Here is a 25895-nt window from a genome sequence, read left to right as displayed (position 1 = left end):
GGGGGGGGGGCTGTGGGTCTCACCGTGACGGGGGTAGGGGATCTGTGGGTCTCACCGGAGGGCGTGTAGCGGGGGCGCAGCACGGTCGGCAGCACGTAGCGGGCGGCCCCGTCAGGCTCCAGCAGCAGCTCGCAGACATAGCGCAGGGTCAGCACCGCCTCCTCCCCGGGGGGGCAGATTCCCCAGGGAGCAGCTGAACACATCGCCCCTGATCCCCTCCTGCTGCAGCAGGAACGAGCTCTGCCCCCCCGGCCAGCGCGTCCCCATACACCTCCTGTGCCTGCCGGGAGAGACAGGGTCACCCCAAGATCCCCCTGCCCGACATCCCCCTGTCCCCCAGCCAGCGTGTCCCCATACAACTCCTGCATCTGCTGGGAGAGACAGGGTCACAGCAAGATACCCCTGTCCCCCGACATCCCCCTGCCCCCCGGCCAGCACTTCCCCATACAGCTCCTGCACCTGCTGGGAGAGATGGGGTCACCCCGAGATCCCCCTGCCCCTCGAGATCCCCCTGCCAGCACTTCCCCATTTACCTCCTGCGCCTGCCGGGAGAGATGGGGTCACCCCGAGATTCCCCTGCCCCCCGACATCCCCCTGTCCCTGATATCCCCCTGCTCCCCAGCCAGCGCATCCCCGTACACCTCCTGCGCCTGCTGGAGAGACGGGGTCACAGCGAGATCCCCCTGCCCCCCGAGATCCCCCTGCCCCCCGGCCAGTACTTCCCTGTACACCTCCTGCGCCTGCCGGGAGAGACGGGGTCACCCCAAGATCCCCCCAGCCCCGTCCCCTCTTCTCTCCCCCCCGGGACCACTGCCCCCGAGCACCTGTTTCTTCTCGTGGAGCTGGGCCTGGATGCAGGCCCCCCCCAGACGGGCCTGGAAGGCGTAGACAGCTGCCTCGGCATCCACGGGGAACTTGAACACGACCTCCACGGGCCCCGGCTCCTCGTTCCTGTAGAGCAGCTCGCAGCTCACGTCAGCCACGAAGCCTCGGATCAACACCGCCACCGAGCTGCTGCGCAGGGGAACTGGGGGGAGGGGGACATTAGCCACAGGCCCCCCCTGACTCCCATGGGTACCGGGGCGCGGGGCCATGTCAGCCACGGGCCCCCCACGGGCACCAGGGTGAGGGGGACATCAGCCATGGCCCCCCCACAGACCTCCCATGGGCGGTGGGTGAGGAGCCACGTCAGCCATGGGTCCCCGCACAAACCCCTGTGGGCAGTGGGGTGAGGGGCCACGTCAGCCATGGCCCCCCCACAAACCCCCCATGGGCACCGGGGCGAGGGGCCACGTCAGCCATGGGGCCGCCCTCCCCCTCATGGCACCGCCCCTCACAGCCCTGACTCACCAGGCTTCTTGACGAGCAGCAGCCCGCTGACCAGCTCCATCTCGGCTCTGGGGTTGGGGATCTGTGTGGGGGAAGGTGGGGGGTGAGATACAGGGTTTCCATGGAAATTGATGGGCACAGGGTGCCCCAACCCCCCATCCCCCGTAGCGATGGCTCCGAGACCCCAGCCCCACCCCCTTGCTCAGCCAGGTCCTGTGGCAGGGAGTCCCGCAGGCTCACGGGGCCTAGCTCCTGAGATCAGAGTCATGGCTCCTCTTGGGCCCCCTGCCTCCCCACGCCACGGCGCCAGCCCCCAGCAGGGAGGGGCAGGCGGGGACCGGGGTACGGCTGGGAGTTGGGGGATGGATGGAGAAATGTAGGGGGAGTGTATGGGGATGGATGGATGGATGGACGGACGGACAGATGGAAGGAAGGAGGCGTGGGGGGGGGTCAGACGGAATGAAGGGGGGTGGGGGGCTAGTGGGTTAGAACGAGGGGACTGGGAGCCAGGAGTCCTGGGTTCTATTCTGAGCCCCTGGGGGGCCCCTGGAACAGTTGTGGGGGACCCGGGTTGGTCATTGGGGGGTTTTTAACCCAGCTAGACCCATCTCCCCACTGTCGCCCTGCAGAGAAGCAGAGGTTTGTGGAGCAGGCTCCGGCTCCCGGCCGTTCCTGGCAGGAACGCAACCCTGCTATTTACTCAGCTTTCACTCTGGGCCGGAGTGGCTGCCATAACCCCCCCACCCCAACGAGGACGAAATCCAGCCCTCGGCCGCACCTGCTCCCCACCCCGGAACCGTCCAGCCTGGGCCTCGGATTTGCTGCCTTACGAGGGGGCAAGAGGACGGCAGCCGGTTGATTTCTCCCACAGCAGAAACCCAGCTCTGAAGCACGGGGGGAGTCTCTGTGGAGGAGAGGGGAGCTGAGGGTTGGATGGGGGCGAGGAACGCCAGAGCTGCCGTGACCAAGAGGGGCTCTGAACCCCACTCCCCAAGCCACGTTTCAGCTCGCCACCACTCCAGTCGTCTGGAAAATTCCCAGCTGGAAGGTTGGACGGGAAGACTGGGATCACCTGAGCAAACCCGCACACTGGGGAGGGCCCGGAATGAACTGTGGGGGGAACGAAGGCAGATCTTCTAAACAAACCTCCCGTCCGGCTTCACGCACAGCCCAGAATGGAGAATCCACCCTAGCCCTCAGGGAGTTGTGCCAGCAGCTAATTCCCCTCCCTGCCAGACAGGTGCACCTCCCTCCTAGTGTGAATTCCTCTGCCTGCAACTCCCAGCCAGGGGATGGCGTCAGACCATCCACTGCCACGCTGCAGTGCCCCCACCCCCAGCAGGTATTTACAGCCTGGGGGCCAGGCCTCTTCACCTTCTCTGGGCTAAGCTCCGTAGGCTGGGAAAGGGCTGAGGCCGGGACACGGCTTCGGCGGGGAGCTGGGGGTTGGTTGTTTGTCCCCGGCATTTAACTCTGATGCCTAATTCTCAGCCCGGAGGAAGGGAGTCGGCGTGAAAGTTACGACAATTCACAGGCCCTGGCTCCTGCTGCAGTAGCTGCTTCTTGGGATGCGATGGAGCCAGAGGCTGAGTCACAGTGCGGGGGTGGCGATGGTGAGCTCCGACCGGCAATGGGCACCCAGCGGAGCCCACAAGCCTGCAGGGAGCAGGTCAGGGCCGGCCGGCAGGGCGCCACGGGGATGGGCTCCGGGAAACCCACGCAGGGAGAAGTACGAAAAGAAAGGGAAGGGGGGTGGATCGGGGGGGGGGGGTGGAGCAGGAAGGTTTAGGGGTCACCTCCCTCCAAACACCCCCAAACCCGCCCCGGCACGCAGGGCCCCCCAGCCAGGTAGGGGAGACTCTGCAGAGGCGAAGCCCTGATTCAGGGGGATGAGCCCAGACCAGGGGGTGGGGAGGCCCTGGACACAGAGGGGGCAGGACCCAGAGAAAAGGGGGGGCTAGGACCAGGGGGGCAGGAACCCCAGAGGAGGGGGCTCTACTGGGGGCCCGATCCGCACCCCCGGTACCTTCTCTCTCTGTCTCTGAGCAGCGAAGCCCTGAGTCAGGCTGGAAGGGAAAGTATCCCTGCTAGCCCCAGCCCCGCCCCCGCCAGGGAGCGTCTGCAAACGCCTCCCCCCCCCCGCCCCAACCCAGCCAGGGAATGTCTGCCCCCCCCCCCCCCCCCCCAAATATACCCCCGGGGCTCTCTCCCGGGTTGCCCCCCCCCCCCCCCCCCCCCCCCCCCCGGGACCCAGGGACTGTCTGCAAATTCTTCGCTCCACACATCCTTCCATGTCCCCACATTGAACTGAGGCTGGGATATGTGTGTGTCCAAACTGCCCCTTGCTCCTTCCTGCCCCTTTATGGTGCAAAAATGGGAGAGGATTGTGGATGCAAATGTTTCAATTCCAAGTTACCCCACTCCCATTAGGGTATTCACCCCACACTCTCCATCCAGGGGCCAGTGGTGGAAGAGGGGGGGAGAACCCATCAGTCAGCCATCAGCCCTGCCTCTCAGTAGCAAAAAGGCATTGAAGAGAAATGAGGAAGCTTGGCCGGATGTGGGGAAGGGAGGGGGGGAGTTTTTTCACCCACCACATTTCTTCTGGGGTCTCTTCAGAACCTGCTTTTAATGTCCCACTGGGTGGTGCTGGATCTGCCCTCCCTGGCCCTGAGTCCCCTGTGGGAACCCAGAGCTGGGGCAGAAAGAGCTTCCCCCTCCACTCACAGCCCCACACCCATGGGCCTCTGGCCTGGGGGGACTCATTGAATGGAAAGGTGGCAAGTCAGTCTCCAAGGCCCCTCCAGACCTCGCTCTCTCTGCTGAGGCTGCCAATGAGGGGCCGGGTAGTGCCCATGGGGATGGGGGCATCTTCTCCCCTACGGCCTGAGCGGTGGCCAGCACATCCCTCAGCTCACGCATCGTCCCACAGCCCCCATTGGCCTGGAATGGCGAACCGTGGCCAGTGGGAGCTGCAATTGGCCAAATCTGGGGACGCTGCAGAAAAACAAACTGTCCCGGCCCGCCAGCGGATTTCACTGACGGGCCGCGTGCCAAAGGTTGCCAACCCCTGTACTATGGTAATGGTGGTGACGTAAATACCTTAAATATGAAATATGTAGCCCTTAGTCCAAACTCAGCTAATTAACAACTTAGACTGCGGGGTTTAGAATGGAAATAGGTGCTTGAATCCTGTTGAAATTAATTAAGGACTGGATGCCTAGCAACTCTTTGTCTCCTTTGATAATCCCCATCTACTCTTAACATGAACCTCTGAAATCCAACACTCAATTTGAAACCGAACCCTGAAACATCACTCTAAAGTTAACCCTAATTCTAAATCTTATCCTACGCGTACCCTTGATCTTAGCTCTAAGGGCTGTGTTGTTGTTCTTATTAAGACACAGAGAGCTTGTATCTAACAATTAAACTCTGATATTCAAACATAGTAGAACACAATACCCTGAGTTTGCTGTTTGTAGCAATCTACATTCCCTGGTCTACCTGCATCACTGACCTCCATCTTGCAAGAGGAAGGTTGATCTTTGGTCTCTGTTACCACAACCCACTTTCTTACACAACTACAGAGGGACTTAGATGTTGCAGTACTCAGTGTCACAACACCTCACGTTCAGGCACCTAGAATATCATTGGGATTCACACAGCCTGAGTCAGGCACCTAGGCTCCCTATACAATGGAAGGGGAGAGGGAGACATCTAAGAATGGGATCCACAAAAGCCAGAACACTAGACTAAACTAGCCAATAGGAGGTGCTGTGACCCAGGGACCCATTGGTGCCAACTGGCAGAGGGCAAAAGGTGTTTACAGGGATCCTCTGGGTCAGGTTTCTATGTAACAGTTCACCAAAGGGTGGCATGTAAGGTCTCTACCAAGAGCTAGTAGCTTACTGGTCATCATCATTGCAAAATGTATGCACAGATGATATTTAAGGAGTTGTGTATCTATACTGAAAACTATGTTCTTAAGGTATGTACATTAAGACAGGTCAACAGAAGGTGATAAACAGGTTCTGTTCTGGTGGGGGTAGTAAACGCTTCTCTCTCTGGCTGGTCATTGTGTATTGTGTGTCTCCTAATGTAAGTCCATTTGCTTTACTGAGCCTAATGCAGAAGTTGTGAATTCACATAAGAAAAGAGCTGCAGGAAAAAAACAAAACCAGCAAAGGGGGTGTCCTGCTTACAAGTAAAGACAATGGATTTGGGAGGTGTAACTGGGGATACTGAGGTAAATCCAGGATCCTGCACTGAGGAGACAAGCTGAGAGCACGGCTTGTTTCATGAAAAAGGGATTGCAGCCTACCTGGCTGAGAAACGCAGGTGAGCAATACTATAAGATACGACAGTAGCTAATTAAGTAAGTCTAGGTTCTAGAATGTTTACTATAAGTTTATTTTAAATGTAACCATTTGGTTTCAATATATCCATTTACTAGCACTTGAATCTCTCCTCTGTGTTAAATGAACTTGTGCTTGTTTTCATTATAAACATCTCTAAGGGCTGTGTGTTGAGCGGAGCAGTGTCCTGCTTCTTTGGGAGCAGTGGATCTGTGAATTCGCTGAGTGTCCAGTGGACCAGGGCCTGGACACTCCAAGGAGATACTCCGAGGGCTCAGGTGTTGGATAGTGCCAATTGCTAACCTGCAGAGGGACAGCGGAGCCTGCATAGGCTGAGAGGGGAGTGCTTGTGTTGCCCACGGCTGGTGGGACTGGGGAGCTGACCCCCGACAGACACAGACAAGGCTTCTTCATTCTAAGGGCAAGTAGTAGAGAGGTGCCTCACAACCCTGGGAAGCATCACAGATACCAAGGACGGGGGTGTGTCTTAAGCCCCCTCCCTTAGCCCAGTGGTTAAGGTACTCATCTGTGATGTGGAAAACTACTAGGTCATGTCCCTCCTCTACTTGAGGGGGAGAAGGGATTTAAACAGGGGTCTCCAAACACTCAGGAGAGTGCGCTAAACACTGGTTGATGGGGTAATCTGATGTAGCTCTCCCGTATTCTATCCTGGTGAAGCTGTTCCACTTTGGATAAATAATTAAGGTGTCATTAGAGAGGGGGACTGGCTCCTGGATCTCCCACATACTGGGAGAGTCTACCAACCACCAGACTATAGTCATTCTCATGTGTGCATATGCCCTCTGGCCCAATGACTCTTTATTCATCCAAAGTGAAACAACTGCACCAGGAGAGACTAAGGCTAGGTCTACACTACCTGCCTGAATCGGCGGGTAGAAATCGACCTCTCGGGATCGATTTATCGTGTCCCGTCCGGACGCGACAATCGATCCCCGAATTGACGCTCTTACTCCACCAGCGGAGGTGGGAGTAAGCGCCGTCGACAGGAAGCCGCAGAGGTCGATTTTGCCGCCGTCCTCACAGCGGGGTAAGTCGGCTGCGATACGTCGAATTCAGCTACACTATTCACGTCGCTGAATTTGCGTATCTTAAATCGACCCCCCCCCCTGTAGTGTTGATGTAGCCTAAGGGACTACCATGTCAGAATATCCCTTAGCCCAGTGGTTAAAGTGCTCACCGGAGAGGTAGGAGACTTCTGTTCAAATCCCTGCTCTGAGCACACCTACCAAATCAGACTCTGCATGCAAGTTAGGTGGAGGAACGCCGATCTTCTCCCGATTTACATGTTGCTTTGGGGCTGAGGTATACGGGCACAGAGAATGAGACAACAGGACATGTCCTCAGTGGCAAAAACGTAGGTGCCTAGGGAACTTCTACTGAACAAACTTAAGTTCTGAGTGAGTGTAAGCACCTACAAGCGTTTGGCAGCAGCTGAGTGCAGGTTTTGTGAATCCCAGTGGGGTCTGATTCTGGGACTTGGGTGCCTAAAGTGACAGTCTGGCACTTAACGCTCTTTGTGAATCTAGCCCTTGGTTCTTATCTATATCTTTAGGTGCCTAAAAACGTTTAAAAATTGGCTGTAAATGGAGTTCATACACAGGAACTTGGAAACTTCAGTAATAAAAATACAGGAGTTTTCCACCTAAGCTCTGTTCTGTGTAAGTAGCCAGCCATTGGAGTAAATAATACAGCTACTGGTTGGATTTTTTTCCATTTCATAACGCTGATTCAATGAAATTGCAACATTTTGCAGAAATCTATTGATTTCATCAAAAATGTATATAGGAAATTATCTAAATGTTTTGTGTCAATAATATAACATAATATAATATAATAATATATTATAGACATGTTTTAATATTACATTAGATTATATTATAAAAGTTGAAGTGATAAAGTCAAAATAAAACATTTCAATAAGATCAAAATTAAGTATTTCAGAAGATTTAATCTCACAAAAACAAAATCAAATTTCGAAATATTGGAATTTCCCGTTGGATGGGAATTCTGTTTTTAGATCAGATCTTGGAGACGAGACTATGGCCTGGTCTACACTACGGGTTTAGGTCGACTTTAGCAGCGTTAAATCGAATTAAGCCTGGACACGTTCACACGATGAAGCCCTTTCTTTCGACTTAAAGGGCCCTTTAAACCGGTTTCTTTACACCGCCTTCGACGAGGGGATTAGCGATAAAATTGGCCTTTGCGGGTCGGAATTGGGGTATAGTGTACAGAATTCGACGTTATTGGCCTCCGGGAGCTATCCCACAGTGCTTCATTGTGACCACTCTGGACAGCACTCTCAACTCAGATGCACTGACCAGGTAGACAGGAAAAGACCCACGAACGTTTGAATTTCATTTCCTGTTTGCCCAGCGTGGAGAGCACAGGTGACCACGCAGAGCTCATCAGCACAGGTAACCATGATGGAGTCCCAGGATCGCGAAAGAGCTCCAGCATGGACCGAACGGGAGGTACGGGATCTGCTCGCCATATGGGGAGATGAATCAGTGCTAGCTGAACTCCACAGCAGTAAAAGAAATGGCAAAGTATTAGAAAACGTCTCCAAGGCCATGAAGGACTGAGGCCATAACAGGGACACACAGCAGTGCCGCGTGAAAATTAAGGAGCTACGGCAAGTCTACCACAAAGCCAGAGAAGCTAACGGAAGGTCCGGGGCAGAGCCGCAAACATGCCGCTTCTATGCGGAGCTGCATGCCATTCTAGGGGGTGCAGCCACCACTACCCCAACCATGTGCTATGACTCCGTCAATGGAGATACACATAGGGAAGAGGGTTCGGGGAACGAGGAAGATGAGGATGGAGGTAATGTAGGTAGCTCACAGCAGCAAGGAAGTGGAGAAACCGGTTTCCCCAACAGCCAGGATATGTTTGTCACCCTGGACCTGGAACCAGTAACCCCCGAACTCACCCAAGACCCTGAGGGCACACAGGAGACCTCTGGTGAGTGTACCTTTGTAAATATTACACATGGTTTAAAAGCAAGCGTGTTTAATGATTAATGATTAATTTGCCCTAGCAATCGCGGCCAGTACAGCTACTGGAAAAGTCTGTTAACGTGTATGGGGATGGAGCGGAAATCCTCCAGAAAGCTCTCCTTCATGTACTCCCAAAGCCTTTGCAAAAGGTTTCTGGGGAGGGCTGCCTTATCCCGTCCGCCATGGTAGGACACTTTACCACGCCAGGCCAGTAGCACGTAGTCTGGAATCACTGAATAACAAAGCATGGCAGCGTATGGTCCCGGTGTTTGCTGGCATGCAGACAACATCTATTCCTTATCTCTCTTTGTTATCCTCAGGAGAGTGATATCATTCACCTGGTTGAAATGGGGTGATTTTATTAAGGGGACATTCAGAGTTGCCCGTTCCTGCTCTTCTGAACAGAAATGTTCCCCGCTGTTAACCACGCGGTGGGGGGAGGGGTGAAGTGATCATCCCAGAGAATCGGGTGTGTGTGTGCGGGGGGGTGGTTTACTTGGGTTTGTGCTGCATGTTAATCCGGAAACCGCAGTCCCTCCTTTTACATTGAAAACCCATTTTAAATGGCCAACCCAATTCATCATTGATATGGGAAATGCGCTGCTGTTTGAAACCATTCCCACATGTTAAGAAGGTTAAAAAAGCCAAAACACTGTGGCTTACCATGGCTGCCTGCAAGCCGAAATCTGTTGCCTGGCACTGCGTGAGTGATCTCTCATACCAAACCGGCAGGCAGAGAAAAAATGCGACCTTGTAACGAAAGAGTGTACCCATTGTTCTCTAAAATGTGTCTTTTTTTAACCACCTCTCCCTTCTCCTCCACCAGCTGCAAATGTTTCTCCTTCGCAGAGGCTAGTGAACATTAGAAAGAGAAAACGGAGGAAGCGGGACGATATGTTCACGGAGCTCCAGATGTCTTCCCACGCTGATAGAGCACAGCAGAATGCGTGGAGGCAGTCAATGTCAGACATGAGAAAAGCACAATTTGAACGAGAGGAGAGGTGGCGGGCTGAATGGCGGGATGAAAAGAGCAAGTGGCGGGCTGAAGATGATAGGTGGCGTCAGCTTGCAGACAGAAGGCAAGAGTCAATGCTCTGTCTGCTGGAGCATCAAACTGATATTCTCCAGCGCATGGTTGAGCTGCAGGAAAGGCAGCAGGAGCAGAGACTGCCGCTACAGCCCCTGTGTAACCAACAGCCCTCCTCCCCAAGTTCCATAGCCTCCTCACCCAAATGCCCAAGAACACGGTGGGGGGGGCCTCCGGCCACCCAGTCACTCCACCCCAGACGATTGCCTAAGCATCAGAAGACTGGCCTTCAATAAGAGTTAAAGTTTTAAAATGCAGTGTTTCCTTTTCCATCCCTCCTCCCCCACCCATCCCAGGCTACCTTGGCACTTATCCCCTTACTTGTGTGAGGAATTAATAAAGAATGCATGAATGTGAAATAACAATGACTTTATGGCCTCTGCAAGTGGTGCTCAAAGTGGGGAGGGGAGGGTGGGGGTGGTTGGTTTACAGGGAAGTAGAGTGAACCGGGTGGGGGGGGGGCGGAGGGTTCATCAAGGAGAAACAAACAGAAGTTTCACACCGTAGCCTGGCCAGTCACAAAACTCGTTTTCAAAGCTTCTCTGATGCGCACCGCGCCCTGCTGTGCTCCTCTAACCGCCCTGGTGTCTGGCTGCACGTAATCAGCAGCCAGGCAATTTGCCTCAACCTCCCACCCCGCCATAAATGTCTCCCCCTTACTCTCACAGATATTGTGGAGCGCACAGCAAGCAGCAATAACAATGGGGATATTCTTTTCGCTGAGGTCTGAGCGAGTCAGTAAGCTGCGCCAGCGCGCTTTTAAACATCCAAATGCACATTCCACCACCATTTGGCACTTGCTCAGCCTATAGTTGAACAGGTCCTGACTCCTGTCCAGGCTGCCTGTGTACGGCTTCATGAGCCATGGCATTAAGGGGTAGGCTGGGTCCCCAAGGATCACGATAGGCATTTCAACATCCCCAATGGTTACTTTCTGGTCCGGGAAGAAAGTCCCTTCCTCCAGCTTTCGAAACAGACCAGAGTGCCTGAAGACGTGAGCATCATGTACCTTTCCGGGCCATCCCACGTTGATGTTGGTGAAACGTCCCTTGTGATCCACCAGCGCTTGCAGCAGCATTGAAAAGTACCCCTTGCAGTTTATGTACTCGGTGGCTTGGTGCTCCGGTGCCAAGATAGGGATATGGGTTCCGTCTATGGCCCCACCACAGTTTGGGAATCCCATTTCAGCAAAACCATCCACTATTGCCTGCACTTTGTCCAGAGTCACTACCCTTGATATCACCAGGTCTTTCATTGCCCTGGCAACTTGGATCACAGCAGCCCCCACCGTAGATTTGCCCACTCCAAATTGATTCCCGACTGACCGGTAGCTGTCTGGCGTTGCAAGCTTCCACAGGGCTATCGCCACTCGCTTCTCAACTGTGAGGGCTGCTCTCATCCTGGTATTCTGGTGCTTCAGGGCAGGGGAAAGAAAGTCACAAAGTTCCATGAAAGTGCCCTTACGCATGCGAAAGTTTCGCAGCCACTGGGAATCGTCCCACACCTGCAGCACGATGCGGTCCCACCAGTCTGTGCTTGATTCCCGGGCCCAGAATCGGCATTCCACGCCATGAACCTGCCCCAGTGACACCATGATTTCCACATTGCTGGGGCCTGTGCCTTGTGAGAGGTCTATGTCCATGTCAATTTCCTCATCACTCTCTTCGCTGCGCTGCAATCGCCTCCTCGGCTGGTCCGGGTTTCGCCTTGGCATGTCCTGGCTCTGCATATACTCCAGGACAATGCGTGTGGTGTTCATAGTGCTCATAATTGCCGCGGTGATCTGAGCGGGCTCCATGATCCCAGTGCTAGCTATGACGCCTGGTCTGAAAAAAGGCGCAAAACTAGTATCTGATGGACCAGGGGAAGGAGGGAGGGAGGGCGGGCCGAGTGACTTCATGACGTACAGGTACAGGGAATTAAAATCAAGAAAGGTGGCTGTGCATCAGGGAGAAACACAAACAACTGTCACACAGAATGGTCCCCCCAAAGATTAAACTGAAAACCCTGGGTTTAGCAGGGTTGATTTCACGGAGAGAGGGGAAGCAAATGAATACAGAACAAATCTATTTTTTACATCTTAAGCTGGCAGCCGACGGTGCAGCATGACTGATAGCCACTGCAGTACAACGACGATGGATACCAGTCGTAATTTACCATCTTCTACCAAAAGGCAAGGGGCTGCTGCTGTGTAGCAATGCAGCCCCACGTCTGCCAGCCCCACGTCTGCCAGCACCCAGATCGCCCTCGGCCTCTTCTGGGTGCTTAGCAGACAATACTGGGCAATTGGCAGAAAATAGTATACTACGACTGATAGCCATCATCATCGAGACAGTAGCATGTCTGCCCAGGTGCCCATGATTGACAGCCACTGCAGTACGATGACGATGGATACCAGTCATAATATACCATCTTCTACCAAAAAGCAAGGGGCTGGTGCAAAGCAGCCCTACGGCTGCCAGCCCCACGGCTATTAGTCATGCTACACCGTCTACTGCCAAAGGACAGTTAGCAGCTGCTGCTGTGTAGCAATGCAGTCCCACGTCTGCCGGCACCCAGATGACATATGGTGACAGTGAGCTGAGCGGGCTCCATGCTTGCCGTGGTATGTTGTCTGCACAGGTAACCCAGGTAAAAAGGTGCGAATCTATTGTCTGCCGTTGCTGTGACGGAGGGGGAGGGGCCTGACGACATGTACCCAGAACCTCCCGCGACACTGTTTTGCATCATCCGGGCATTGGGATCTCAACCCAGAATTCCAATGGGCGGCGGAGACTGCGGGAACTGTGGGATAGCTGTGGGATAGCTACCCATAGTGCAATGCTCCGGAAGTCGACGCTAGCCTCGTACTGTGGACGCGGTCCGCCGACTAGAGCACCTAGAGCATTTTATGTGGGGACACACAATCGGCTGTATACAACCGATTTCTGTAAAACCGGCTTCTATAAATTTGAACTAATTTCGTAGTGTAGACATACCCTATGTTTAGCTGGAGACATATTCAAAAGCCCTAAGACATATTACTTTTTACCTTTTTGCTTAGAATTTGTTGAAAAAAATTGGGGGAAAACCCCACATTTGTGAAACAATTCAAAATATCAAAGTATTTTTCATTCCAAAAATAAATTATTTTTATTTAGTTTTTGTTTTGTTTTCTTTGCTTTGTATTTTTTTCTGCAAAACATTTTTAAACAAATATGAAAAACCCAAATATTGATATTTTGCAATTTCCCCCCTTTTCCCTTCTTTTTTCTTTATCCTTTTCCCCCAGCCCCATTTTCACTTCTAAATGCAGTACAGTGAAAGGTATACAGGGATTTGCTTTTTTTTTTTTTTTTACATTTTCATTTCTCATTATTTTTTTCCTTGTGCCACTATGTATTTTTTCAAAAGCTGAGGAGTCACAGCGTGAAGAAAGAAAAGAAAGAAAGAAGAAAGCTGAACACAAAAATTCAAAATACCAGAATTTCAAAATATTCAGTTTCAACAAAAAGAAAAAAAAAAGAAAAAGGTTTCTGGTTTTGAGAAAAGATTTTTTTTTCTTAAAAAACAATGCAAATGAAATAATTTTAACAGCTCTAATGATATCTTATTTTATACCAAATCAAAGACAATTACACACTTTACATACCAGCGAGTGCCTTTTCCAAGGCTTTCTTCACCTCTTCGTTTCTTAGAGAGTAAATGAAAGGGTTTAACAGTGGTGTTACAATTGTGTTTAAGGTGTTGACTATTTTGTTTAGATCCAGGGTGTTCTATACAGAAAGCTTGACGTACAGGAAAATGGTGGAGCCATACCAGATAATCACAACAGCCAGATGAGCAGAGCAAGTGGAAAAGGCCTTTTGCCGTCCTCGTGCTGATCAAATTCTCAGTATTGTGGAAATGACATAAATATAGGAGATCAGAGTTACTATACAGGTGCCCAGGAGGACAATGAAGGAGGTGAGGAAAGCCACCAGCTGAAGGAGATGTGTGTCTGTGCAGGAGAGAAATATCCGAGAATCTAGGTCACAATAGAAATGATTGATGACATTAGGGCCACAAAAGGACAACCTGGTTATGAGATACGATGGCACACAAATAGCTAGGAAACCACATACCCAAAGCAGAGGGCTAGCCAAGCCGAGAAGGTGCTGTTCATGATGGAACTATAGCGCAATGGGTAGCAAATGGCCAGATAGCGGTCATAGGCCATGATGGATAAGATGAAACATTCCGTGCAGCCAAAGGATAGAATGAAGTACATCTGTGTGATGCAGCCAGTAAAGGACATGGTTCTGCTTGTCCCTAGGAAGACTGCAAGTGTCTTGGGAATGTAGGCTGTGGTGTACCATATCTCCAGGAAAGAGAGGTTACAGAGGAAGAAATACATGGGAGTTTGCAGTTGGCAGCATGTTCTCACTAGGATTATGATGGCCATGTTTCCCATGACTGTCAGGATGTACATCATGGAAAACAGCACGAAGAGGAAGGTCTGCAAATACTGACTTCTGCGGAAGCCCAAGAGGATGAACTTGTGCACTCTGGTTTGGTTTGCCATCTCTGTTCAAGGCACATGTTCCATCTGTTACAAAGCAAGAGATTGTTATAAAGGCAGTGAAATATATTAGATATTGCTGACCCTTGAAGGTATGAGTTCACCATCGCAGTCTGTCAGGATACCTAATACCGATCACCGCCTCTTTGTGTGGTGACCAGACTAGGCTATGCTAACTGTGAGGAGAGGCAGGTTTCTTCACCTAATGGGCCCACACTTGTCCCTTAGGCACCTTTGAACTGTATTCTGTCAATAGATGTTCAAACAGTCATTCTCTCTATTCACATACCTTCGGTCCTTTGTGGGTGAGCTTCTGATTTACTGTTTTCAGGATCTGTTTTCATCTAACACAATTTTTTGATCAATTCCCCTTTTACACCAATTATATCTCCTTTCAGTTTCTGTCCTTTGATACTCTCTTTCTGGTGCACCTGTAGATTTTATTTCCCTCTACTTCCCTTCTCTAATAGTGTCAGCTCACATACCCAGGTCTACCTCTTTTTTGGCTTCTCCTGACCTGAAACCTTTCCTATTTTCCTTCTTTCCTCCTTCCCACTTCCCAGTGTCCGACTTTTATTCTCCTGTTATTTTATTTTATCAACTCATCTCCTACCCCAAATTCCACTTCATCCGCTAACTCAGAATCTAGATTCTTCTCCTCTCACAGCTTGTTTCAATCTGCCCCTTCAGGTGGATTCTGAGCCCCTTCCCAGCTCGAGCTGCCCTCTCACTGGCCATCTCTCTCCCCAGGACAACATTTTCTGCAGCTGCTTGTGTCAGGGTGAGGGTTACTACACTTACCTAAGATAAATCTGTGACCTTATCTGCTTGCCTCAGTGAATTACTACTGCAGTGAATTTCACATGTTAAAGGTACAATTTAGTCCCTTCTCACTCACCTTGGTGTAAATCAAGAGTAATTTTACTAAAGTAAATGGGGCTCATTCTCCACTCACTCACACCAGTGCAAATTAGGAGTACGCCCACTGAAGAAAAGGGAGAAGATTTTCCACTTACACACCACAGTATAAAGCAAGAGTAATTCCATAGGCATCAATGGGGCAATTTCTCCTGTCACTTAGCCTGATGTAAATCAGAAGTTACTTTACTTAAGTGAGTGGATTTACACCACTGTCAGACTAGTATGGAAGGAGCATCAGGCCCAATATGTCCTTATATTTATGCCAGGGTTTACAACATAAGTACAAAACAAAACCAAAAACAGCACGGTGAGATATACTTACTTTGTGTATATCAGTTTAATGATTCCTCACTCTTGGAGGATAGGATTATAATTCAAAGTGATCTGGACAAACTGGAAAAATGGTCTGAAGTAAATAGGATGAAATTCAATAAAGACAAATGCAACATACTCCACTTAGGAAGGAACAGTCAGTAGCACACATACAAAATGTCTTTTAAATTGAATATTTGAACATTTCATAACCAAAAGATTCTGGAAAACTCTGTCTATTCTATATTGGTTAGACCCTCATCCCCTTCAGAAGCTCAGCGTCTGCCAGCAGGGATTGCCTTTAGCTGACAAATTTATGGCAAGTGAAAAGGTTTGAGGAGGAAGCTCATTTTATATTCCTCCCCAGCCCCTGTGGATTTGATCTCAGCAAAATTTTACAGACTTCCTGATAATGTGCTAAGCCACAGGCTGTATTGTGCTTAGGGACCAAGCTTCTGGATTCATGTTATTACATCAAAATCTCACCTTTCACTGGGGGATGGGAGATGGTTGTAGCTCTCGTGGTTGTAAGAGAAAGCTGGAAAATGTGACCTGAGCATAAGCAATGCAGGGCTAGATCCACAAAGGGAGCTTAGGCTCCGCATTGCAGCACCTACCTTTAGGTGCCCTGCTACACTTTGGAATTAGGCACCCAGGGTAACCATATATAATGCATGGGGAGAGTTAGGCACCTAAGAATGGGATTCATAGAAGCTAGAATGTGGCATGAAGAGCTGCCTCAGCTAATCAAAAGACAATGACATGGAAAGGAGTGCAGCCTAGATTCTGCCCTTCAAAGGGGATTAGGTGCCTAAATCCAGGTCAGAGGGAGGCACCTATCTCTGCTTGATATTCTCAGCTGGAAAGCTTCTAATGGAGACAGCAGCTTACACCGGGTAGGAGGAGGTAGCACGCTGCCCTCCAATATAGCTCAGTGGTTACAGCACTCGTACGCATATGGAAGACCCTAGTTTAAATCCCTACTCCACCTGTCCAGAGCAAGGACCTGAACCCCACTTCCATGTGAGTGCCCTAACCACTGGAATTTAGGGCCTCTCTCCTGTTGCAGCTGTTCTACTTTTTATAAAATATTTAAATTTTAGTGGGCCAGAGAGAGAGAGAGAGAGAGAATGACTCTATAGCCTAGTGATTTGCATACTCACCTGGGAGCTCCAGGTTCAGTCCCTGCTCCAGTGAACCTCGTCCTTGCAGATAATCTTGGTCAGACCAGTTTCTCTACCCTTCATTTTCCTGAGATGCTTCCACATCAATGGGCGCTATTAAGGCTTATGACCCTCCATTTTCCCTGTTCTGGGAAATATGTGACACAACCCTGACAGTAGATTGCTAACTCCACATACACTGATGCATTCAATGATACAGCAATTTCACAGGATCAACAAGAATTCATAAATTGTAAATAGACAGATTCCCCAGTTGTCATCCCCAAAGAGTTATTTCCCTGGGTTTCACTGATAACATAGAGAACATGTTATAAAGGTTGATCCTTAGGCTTTATTCCATCATTTTGTGCAGTGCGTTACTAGCGTACTTTTAAATAATGCACACTCCACAACACAAGGGAAAAACAAACAAAAATATAAACTTTATTTAACCATTTAAGAGTAAGAATGGGCCATATACAAATATACAGAAGTAGAAAAGGAGGATCAAAATAGACTTGGAAGAATAACAAGGGAAATTAAGAAACAATGTGCCAAGAAGTACAAATATGAGATATTTAAAGATACCTAAGAGACTTTGGGCCAGATTTTTAAAGGTATTTAGGTTCCTAGAGGGATTTCAAAACCATCTAGTCACCTAACACTCATGGGTGTAGGCAACCAGATACTTTTGAAAATCCCACTAGGCACCCAAATGACTTTAAAAATCTGGTCCAAATCTTTTAGGTGGCTTTTATAAGGTCAGCCAAAGTGTCAAATGAAAAAAAAAATGTGTTCAGCAGTAAATAATGTTCATGTCCAGTCATGCTTTATAATAAGGGTACTGGAATAACAGTTTAGTTACATTGTAATTACCACATGCTTATCTTTTCAATATGTATATTCCAGAAAATCATATACACTGAAGGAAAACTACATAACAGATTTAATTATGAATGCACTTGGCTGTTCTTCATGATATTTTCAAGGGCATATCTTCAGCTGGTGTGAGCTGGCGTAGCTCCATTGGATTTACACCAGCTGAGGATCCAGTTCAAGTGTCCTAATCAAATTGATTTTGGCTAAAATTGTTAATGGAATCTGGGTGCCAAACTCCTGCAGGCTGCCCTGAAAATCCCAGCCTCTGCGATTGCTCTCAGTTGTGCAGCAAACTTCCTGATTATATGGTTCAGTGTTACTCACAGATATTGAAAAAACATAAGCACACTGTAATTACAGGACCATTGCACTGTAACTACACTGTAACTGCAGTACTCTTAATTTAAAGTGTAATGTATATCCCTGTTTTGTATTTATATAGGGCTCATGTTGAAGTAGATTTTTGTACACCCGCTCTGTTCCTGCGAGACACTAGGGCAAATTCTCCGAAGTCAAGGGAGTTACGCCAGATGTGAATTTGGTCCAATGTTCTTATGTAACATCAGTACGCAAGCTTGTATCCCAACTTGATAATCACTCCATAGGAAGGACAAATAAGTCTTTAATTTAAACAATCAGCTTCTCAAACCATGAAGATGGGATTTATATTGCACGTTAGACAAAAAGCCACAATAAAAATCATATCCTATGAGGTGATCAGGTCCCTCATCCACATTCATTGTTATGTTTCTATGTCTTGCTATCACCGTACATTGAGTGTAGTACCTTGTGAAATCAGTAACTTGAATCATTCTTTTATCCTTGTGAACTATCAAATGATATATCCTGAATTGTTTCAGGTGCTCCGATGGTCCAGTGAAGCACAATCTAGAAATTCCGTTTAAAACATCCATATTTGCCAAGAAAAACCAAAGTTACCAGTAAAATTTTATTCCAGTATCAGGGAAAATGAAGGTGTATCAACTGTATGGAGATCACATTAACAAAAATTATCTCTTTCTGTGTCCCCATAAATATCTATCTATCTAATCTAATTTATTGTGCTATCTAGGTATTCCAACAATAAATAAATCCAGACAGATAAAGTGCATAGTGTCTCATAGAAGTAGAATTCACAGAATAAACTAAATTGGTTAAGAATGATTTGTGGATATAAACTTCCTTGTACGTATCACGTTCCCAACCTTTAACATTTTGAAAACAGCCTGCACCAGGCCCAGACAAAGTAATAGATATCCACAAAAGCAGCACATTTCGGAGTCACTTCACTATTCTAACACCTGTGAGTGCACGGAAATGTTAGAATTTACACTCACAAAACCCAATGGGCTCAAGATTCCATGGAAACATGGACACTGATTACGTGAATCAGTGACTCACCACTTACAATGATCGTTATGTGAATATTAGGTAAATCAGATTGCACAAAATCTTAACCGGTTCCATGTTATTTTATGAAGTGATATTAATTGTACATAGCACATCCATATATTTTAAGTACATCTTGTAGCCAGAATGCTAATCTACTGTAAATTGGCAGATGAAGGTCTGGCCCTATACATCAGACAAGCCTCAAAGGGTTTGAATGTTGGGTTAAGATAAAATTGTGGACAATGTGGGGTGAAATCCTGGCCCCACTGAAATTGAGTTCTGTAGTTGATTGAAGTGGGGCAAGGAGCTTATGATTTTTACTGTCTGTCTCACAATATCTGTTATATTTCTTAAAGTCTCAACTGCTTGAATCAACATATCAGCTTTCATATTTTCTTTTAAATAATCATAATCCCTTTTTCTTAGGTAGTTCTTTTCATCCATAGATCACAAAAAAAGGAGGTGAGTATCATTATCCCCATTTTATAGATGGGGAAACTGAGGCACAAAGAGAAGCCATTACTTGCTCAAAGTCACCCACCAAGCCAATGGCTGAACCAGGAATAAAACTGAGTTCTCTTCATTGCAGTCCAGGCCTCTTGCCACCAGGACACACTCACGGTTACAGAGAAAAAAAAAACATGAAGTAAGTGTACCCTACAGACTCAAAAACCTGACAGCAAATAAAAAGAACCACACATTTATTATTTAAAGCCAATCTCATGATTTTGGGGGCCCTGATTCACGATTTGTCAATGCTTGGACTTAGAAATAATGATTTTTTCCCCCCAAAATGTCTCCCAACTTCTGTAGTCTTCCAATATTTCATTTCTTTTGAGAATCCCAGTGCAACATGGCTCCAGTCAGGTTGAAGGTAGCATGAGGACACCTCTGGGCCTTCTCTTTTTGATATTTGTATTCACAATGAATGAACTCAGAAAGTGCAATGGCATTTAGAAAATTAAAGGAGATGTTCTGTGAAATTTCTCAAACCTCAAGTTTTGGAAAGAAGTTAGGTGTCTTATTTTCTCTCAGCCACTTCCACAGGCATCACTAGATATATGTCGCCATGGAAGGAGGTGAAAATACAAGACAATGAGGAATTCTTAGTAAAAGTGGATAGAGCAGGCAACATGTGAATTCAAATCCTGATTAGATCTAGGCTTATTATAAATTGGGGGTTTCCAGGACCTTGGAACTTTCAACACAGAAGACACAGGTCTTTAGCAATGGAGCTAAAAAATTAACTTCTCTAGCTGTGACGAAGTAGAAGGCTATTGTAATAACCCCTAGGGGAAGTACCATCTCATGCATTAAGCCAAGGTATTACATTATGACTTGCATCTGATTTTAAAGGTGAATCAGGATTAGGTTCTGGATTCAGTTTTGACATAATCAAAATTTTGCAAGCTATTCCCAATATCTTCAGTCTAAACTGGCAGAATCCTTGTGAAATCAATATTTACAAATTTTTGCAATGCCAGAAAGAAAGAAAGAAAGAAAGAAAGAAAGAAAGAAGCTTACAAAAATACTCATCTGGGTTTCTATCCAGTCTGGAACTAGAACTGGAACTTTATTATGAATCCCCTTCAAATTCCACTGGGGTTTTGATTTGAAGTTCCTGTGGGTTTATCTTTATCTATACCTAGGTTTGGAAGGATTACATTTTTATCAGTAAATGTCGGTAAATGCCATTTTCACCATACAGACTGTCAACTGACCACCCCCCCAAAAAATGGTTCCATCAATAAAAATAGAAATGTACAGATAAGCAAAGTAAGAAAAATGCTGCTTCAGAACTTATTGGAGTTTGATTTAGGAATATACTGTGTATATTTAGACTTGTGATGTTGACAATTTGAGTTTTAATCATTATAAAGTTCTAACTTTTCAAAAAATCAGTTGTCATTAAATAATTATTCTCTGACCCACCTTGTTGTCTGACATGCCACAGTAATTTCCTGCAAATGTGAAAATATAGACAATATTTTTTTAAATGCTTAAAAATAAACATTGCTATTCTCTGTCAAAATTATAAAAAAAAAATTGAATTCTGCCAAGCCTATCAATATAATCTATATCTATATCATCTACATAGACCATGCTTTAATATAAATAAATAATTGGCACATGTGCAATTTTCTTCATTGTAAATTAAATATAAAGTAACAGGATAATAATGCATAAGGGATGGATTTTGAAAGGTATTTAGGTGCTAAGGGTTTTTTTAAAAAGCATCTAGGCCTTTAAAACTCATAGAAAATCCCATTAGGCACCTAAATACGTTTAGCAATCTGGCCGCAAATGTTCAAGGATGTGAGACACTAAGGACCAGATTGTTAAAGGTATTTAGTCACCTAACTCACATTGATTTCCATTGGAGCTAGGCATCTAATTATCTCTAGAATTCTGGCCCTAAGGGATTGTGGTGGGATTTTCAGTACACTATAAACTTTGGTATATCTTCCATGTTCAGACTTATTTTTCTTTCACCACATATTCTGTGACAGTCAATGACCTCCAGGACATTTTGAAAAACATCACTGAATACATGTCTCAGAGCTTCTTTTACCTCTGGGTTCCTCAGTGTGTAGATGAAAGGGTTCAACAGGAGTGTGACAATAGTATTCAAGACGGTGACTATTTTGGTCAATTCCAAGGAGTTCTGCATGGAAGGGTTGACATGTAGGAAAATGGTCGAACCATACCAGATAATCATGACCGTGAGATGGAAGAGCAAGTGTTAGGCATTCAGTACTCTCTGAAAGTCAGTTAGAAGTGAACAAAAACCCATAGTCTCTTTTGAAAATCCCTGCTAAATAGGGTGAGCTTTTCAAAAGTTCTCAGTATAGGCCTAATTCTGCTCCCAAGGAAGTCAATAGGATTTTTGTCATTGAGCCGGTGGGAGCAGAGGTAGGTCAATACTGAACACATGAGATTTGTACCTGTCAATTTCCTTCCTACAATGCAATAGGACATTTCATTCTTTTTGTGCAGAAAGTCTCAGGTTCTAAGCCTGCTGCAGTCCCAAGTTGGAGCGGGGATGTTATACAAAGTTGCAGTTTGAAGGACAGTTGCCTAATTTTTGAGCATAAATAACAATTTACATATATAAACCAGCATTCATTTTTGGTGGTTGAAAATAATGAGTCAGTTTCAGCCTCCTTTGACAAATTGAGACTGAGGGGTGCAAGGTCATGCAATGAGCCAATTATAGATAGCAAAGCTCAGGGCCAGAGAGGACCAAAAAACAGGAAGAAATTTTCCTTAAAAAAAAGTCACAAAAAATGCATCCCTTTTAAATCCGAATTTTAAATTCTGATGAAGAATTTCATCAAAACTGTAAATTCCAAACATTTTTGACCAGCTGTGCCAGGAGTCTGCAATTCTTCTCCCCATTTAGTCAGTAGAACATACTTCTCAACCAGACCATGAATAGACCCCAGGAGCCCTGTTTCTCAGCCAGTGGCATTGCCAGGTTTTAAGAGCAGGGGAGCAAACATAAAAAAGGCGCCCCCCCTTGGCTCCTCCTCCGGCCACGCCCCCCTTGGCTCCTCCTCCGGCTGCCCCGCGCCCACCCAGCGCCTCTCCCACCCCACCCCATCTCATCCCTCCAGCCATTGTCCCTGCCCAGCCCTTCCCCCGCCCCTCTGCTGCCGGTGCCCAGTGCCCGCCGGGCCGGGGCTCGCAGCTCGGCAGGCTGAGCAGCAAGCGGCCACCCGCCCGCCCGAGCCCGGCTGTGCTCCTCGCCCCTGCTCCGGCAGCCGGGCTGTTGCCATCAATTATTAATCGGCTCCCAGCAGCCGCGGCGGGGAGCGGGAGCAGCCGCGATAAGGGGGGAGGGCGGGCGGGCGGGAGGAGGGGAGTGTGTGTGCGAGCTGCACCTGGCTCACAGAGGCCGGCGGCTGCCTGCGGAGCAGAGCCAGCAGCGGCGGTGTGTTTGGAGAGCTGCGGGTCCCCCTCGCCACCATGTCCCCGCGCTGCGCAGCGGCCGCCTTGTCCCCGAGGACATGGGAGGATGAGGCGGAGGCCGCGCCCTCCCCCATCGCTCCTCCGGCCGCGCCCGCCACCCCCCCCCCCCCATGGCTCCTCCGGCCGGGCTGCCCTTCAGAGAGGAGCGGGCCCCACCCGCTGGAGCTATATAAGGTAACCCCTAAAAGCGGTGCCTTGAAAAATGTGCCCCGCTAGCTACGCTACTGTTCTCAGCCCCACTCTGCTCCAACCACTATCCTAACTCCCCTTAAAGAGTGGATATAGAACCCAAGAGTACCGACTCCTATTCCTCTGATATAAAAGCTACTCTATGCGTCCCTAAAAGAGCTAGGCACAGAATCCAGGTACCCTCACTCCTAGACACCTGTGATAAACACACCATAAGCCCCACAAATACAGCAAAACTATGATATGCCGAGTTTCTAAAACACCTTCAGAAAAAAAAAAAAATCTGGTTCCCAGTGCTGGCCAAAAGTTTCTTTCACAGATGGATTAATCCTGAAGTCTCAAATTTGGGGCATTCAGAATTAGAAGGCATTTTTGAAAAAGTTGTCCCTAACTTGAAATCTATCAATGAATTTTACAGTGAACGTTCAGAATTTTTGTTTGCTTGTTTTTGGTATTCTGATTTTTCATTAAAGTTACAATATCAGGTTAATTTATAATTTAAATTTAGTCCCCCCCCCCCCTATTTGGATTTGAATTTGCAAAGGATCCTAAGGGAGCTATGAAATGTAATGGAGTTGGGTGCCTAACTCCCTCACCCAACCTTAAATATTTTTTATCAAAGTCTAATCAACACAGGCAATCAACAATTATATTTTCTCCCTTTTCAATATAAACCAATGTTTTAGGTACCTAGGTGTTTTGAAAATCCCAGTAGGTGCCTAAATACCTTGACTAATTTAGCCCTAAATCACTTTTGAAAATAGGATTTATAGTTAAATGTTCAAGTTCAGCTAATTAACTAAAGAGCCAATGAGACTGAAGCTCCTAAGTCACCTAGGTGCTTTAGAAAATTTTACCCTAAGGCTCCCTAGTGTGCTTTAATGTAGTATAGTTTGAATTCTAGGGACTTCAATGGAAGTTAGGCACCAAGGTGCTTTTGGAAACCCTGCTAGGCACCTGTTTGCCTCTTTAGTACGTTTATACCTTTGAGGATCTCAGCCCTAGTGCTTAGCTATCCAGTTCCACTGGGTGGTCATTGTGCTCATGAAATCCTGACCTGGTCAGAGCATTTGCCATCCCCATGGGTGTGAAAATTACTGAGCAATATCAGGCATTATCCCGGTAAATACAATGGGAATTTGCTGGGCTAAGGACTGAATAACATTTAAGTAAGGGGTAAAATTGCTAAAATTATGCACCTGATCTTCCTTCCCCTTCACGTAGCTGAAATTGTGTAATTTAGATTGATTCCCCTTCCCCAGTGTAGACCAGGCCTTAATGAGCATTGACAATTAAGCACTGTCTGGTACATAATTCTATATGAAATTCTTGTTCTGTTCTCACTTATATGTTAATGTGTCATGAATAGGCTTGGCAGCATTTTATTTTTATTATTTATAATTTTGATGGGTAATATCAATGTTTATTTTTAAGCATTTTCTCCACATTTTATTTATTTCAATGTTCATACTTGTAAAAAATTATGGGGGTGAGGGGTGGGAGACTGTCAGACAAATGATAGTTGACACTGAGATTCAAAAAGTGAAAGCTCTATAAACAATTAAGATACAAATTATCATCATCACATGTTAAACTGTAGAAAGTAAACATAGTTAATTCAACAGAGCATACCTGTTTTTACTATTCATTCACTAATCTATTTGTAACAAGCCCAATTCATAAGTCTAAATCACTGGATTTTGACTCTAATAAGTTCTTCAGCAGCATTTTTCTTATTTTGCCTATTTGTAAATTTTGGGTATTAGCGATGGAAATACATTTTCATCAGTTTGTGTGTGTATGGTGAAATTGACGTTTACCAACATTTACCAATACAAATCTAATCCTTCCAAGCCTAGTCATGAAGTTTGTTCCTTGGTTGTTAGAATTTGATCCTGGGCAAAATGTAAAATCGTTTTAATGTTAGATACAAAGGGGGAGATTTTCAAAGGATTTTCTATGGGAGTTGGGCCACATAACTGCCCTCTTTGCCTCTGAAAATCTTCATCAAAGACAAAAATATGATCATGGACACAAAAGAAGAAGACACCTAAATAACCCCAGTGTTCCAAAGCTATGTGTTGGGAAGGTTAGCTGAGTTTTGAAATGAGTTGGACAATGGAGAGTGAGGGAGGATCTAGGAGAAAAGATTAGGAGTTCACGTTTGGCAATGTGCTGGAATTAGAGATTATAATTCTCTGACATGGCATAGACCAATGTAAAATGGTCATCATAGAGCCTTTGAGGAACAAAGACAAATCCTGCCTGCCGCAGAGCACAGCAGAGATTCCTGAAGGAGAAAATAGCAGAGGACAAGACTGATCCATTTACCTTAATACTAGAAGAAAGGAAATTCTCAGGGAAACTGGGGATAAGTGTTCTTGTTGTTATTCTTTTAATCCTGGTTCCAATTTTACATTTACACCTTTTATATTTGGGTAAAATTTTCAGAAGTGCCTAAGGGCCAGATTTGCAAAGGAATTTAGGCACCTAAAGATTCAGCTAGACAACTAAATACTATTAAATATCTGCCTTCTAGGAGTTTAATTTTTATTGAAAATCTACTGTACGTAAGCTTCTAAGGGCCATATTTTCTAAGGTATTTAAGTTTCTAAAGCTGCAGATTGTTGTTTAGTGGGATTTTCAAAAGCACTTCAGCAGATGAGGCATCAAAATCCCATTGATTTTAGTGGTAGTTAGGCACCTAACCTGCTTAGGTACTTTTAACGTTTCCAC

General features: G+C 47.0%; 1 pseudogene; it reads right to left on the bottom strand.

The window, feature by feature from the left end:
* Positions 1–560: 560 nt before the first annotated feature.
* Positions 561–14334, bottom strand: LOC117887560 (annotated as a pseudogene).
* Between the last annotated feature and the right edge of the window lie 11561 nt (positions 14335–25895).

Source organism: Trachemys scripta, chromosome 14, assembly GCF_013100865.1.
Source record: "Trachemys scripta elegans isolate TJP31775 chromosome 14, CAS_Tse_1.0, whole genome shotgun sequence".
NCBI lineage: Eukaryota > Metazoa > Chordata > Testudines > Emydidae > Trachemys > Trachemys scripta.
The sequence above is the reverse complement of the archived record's forward strand: the minus strand, read 5'-3'. Positions and strand labels throughout refer to the sequence as shown.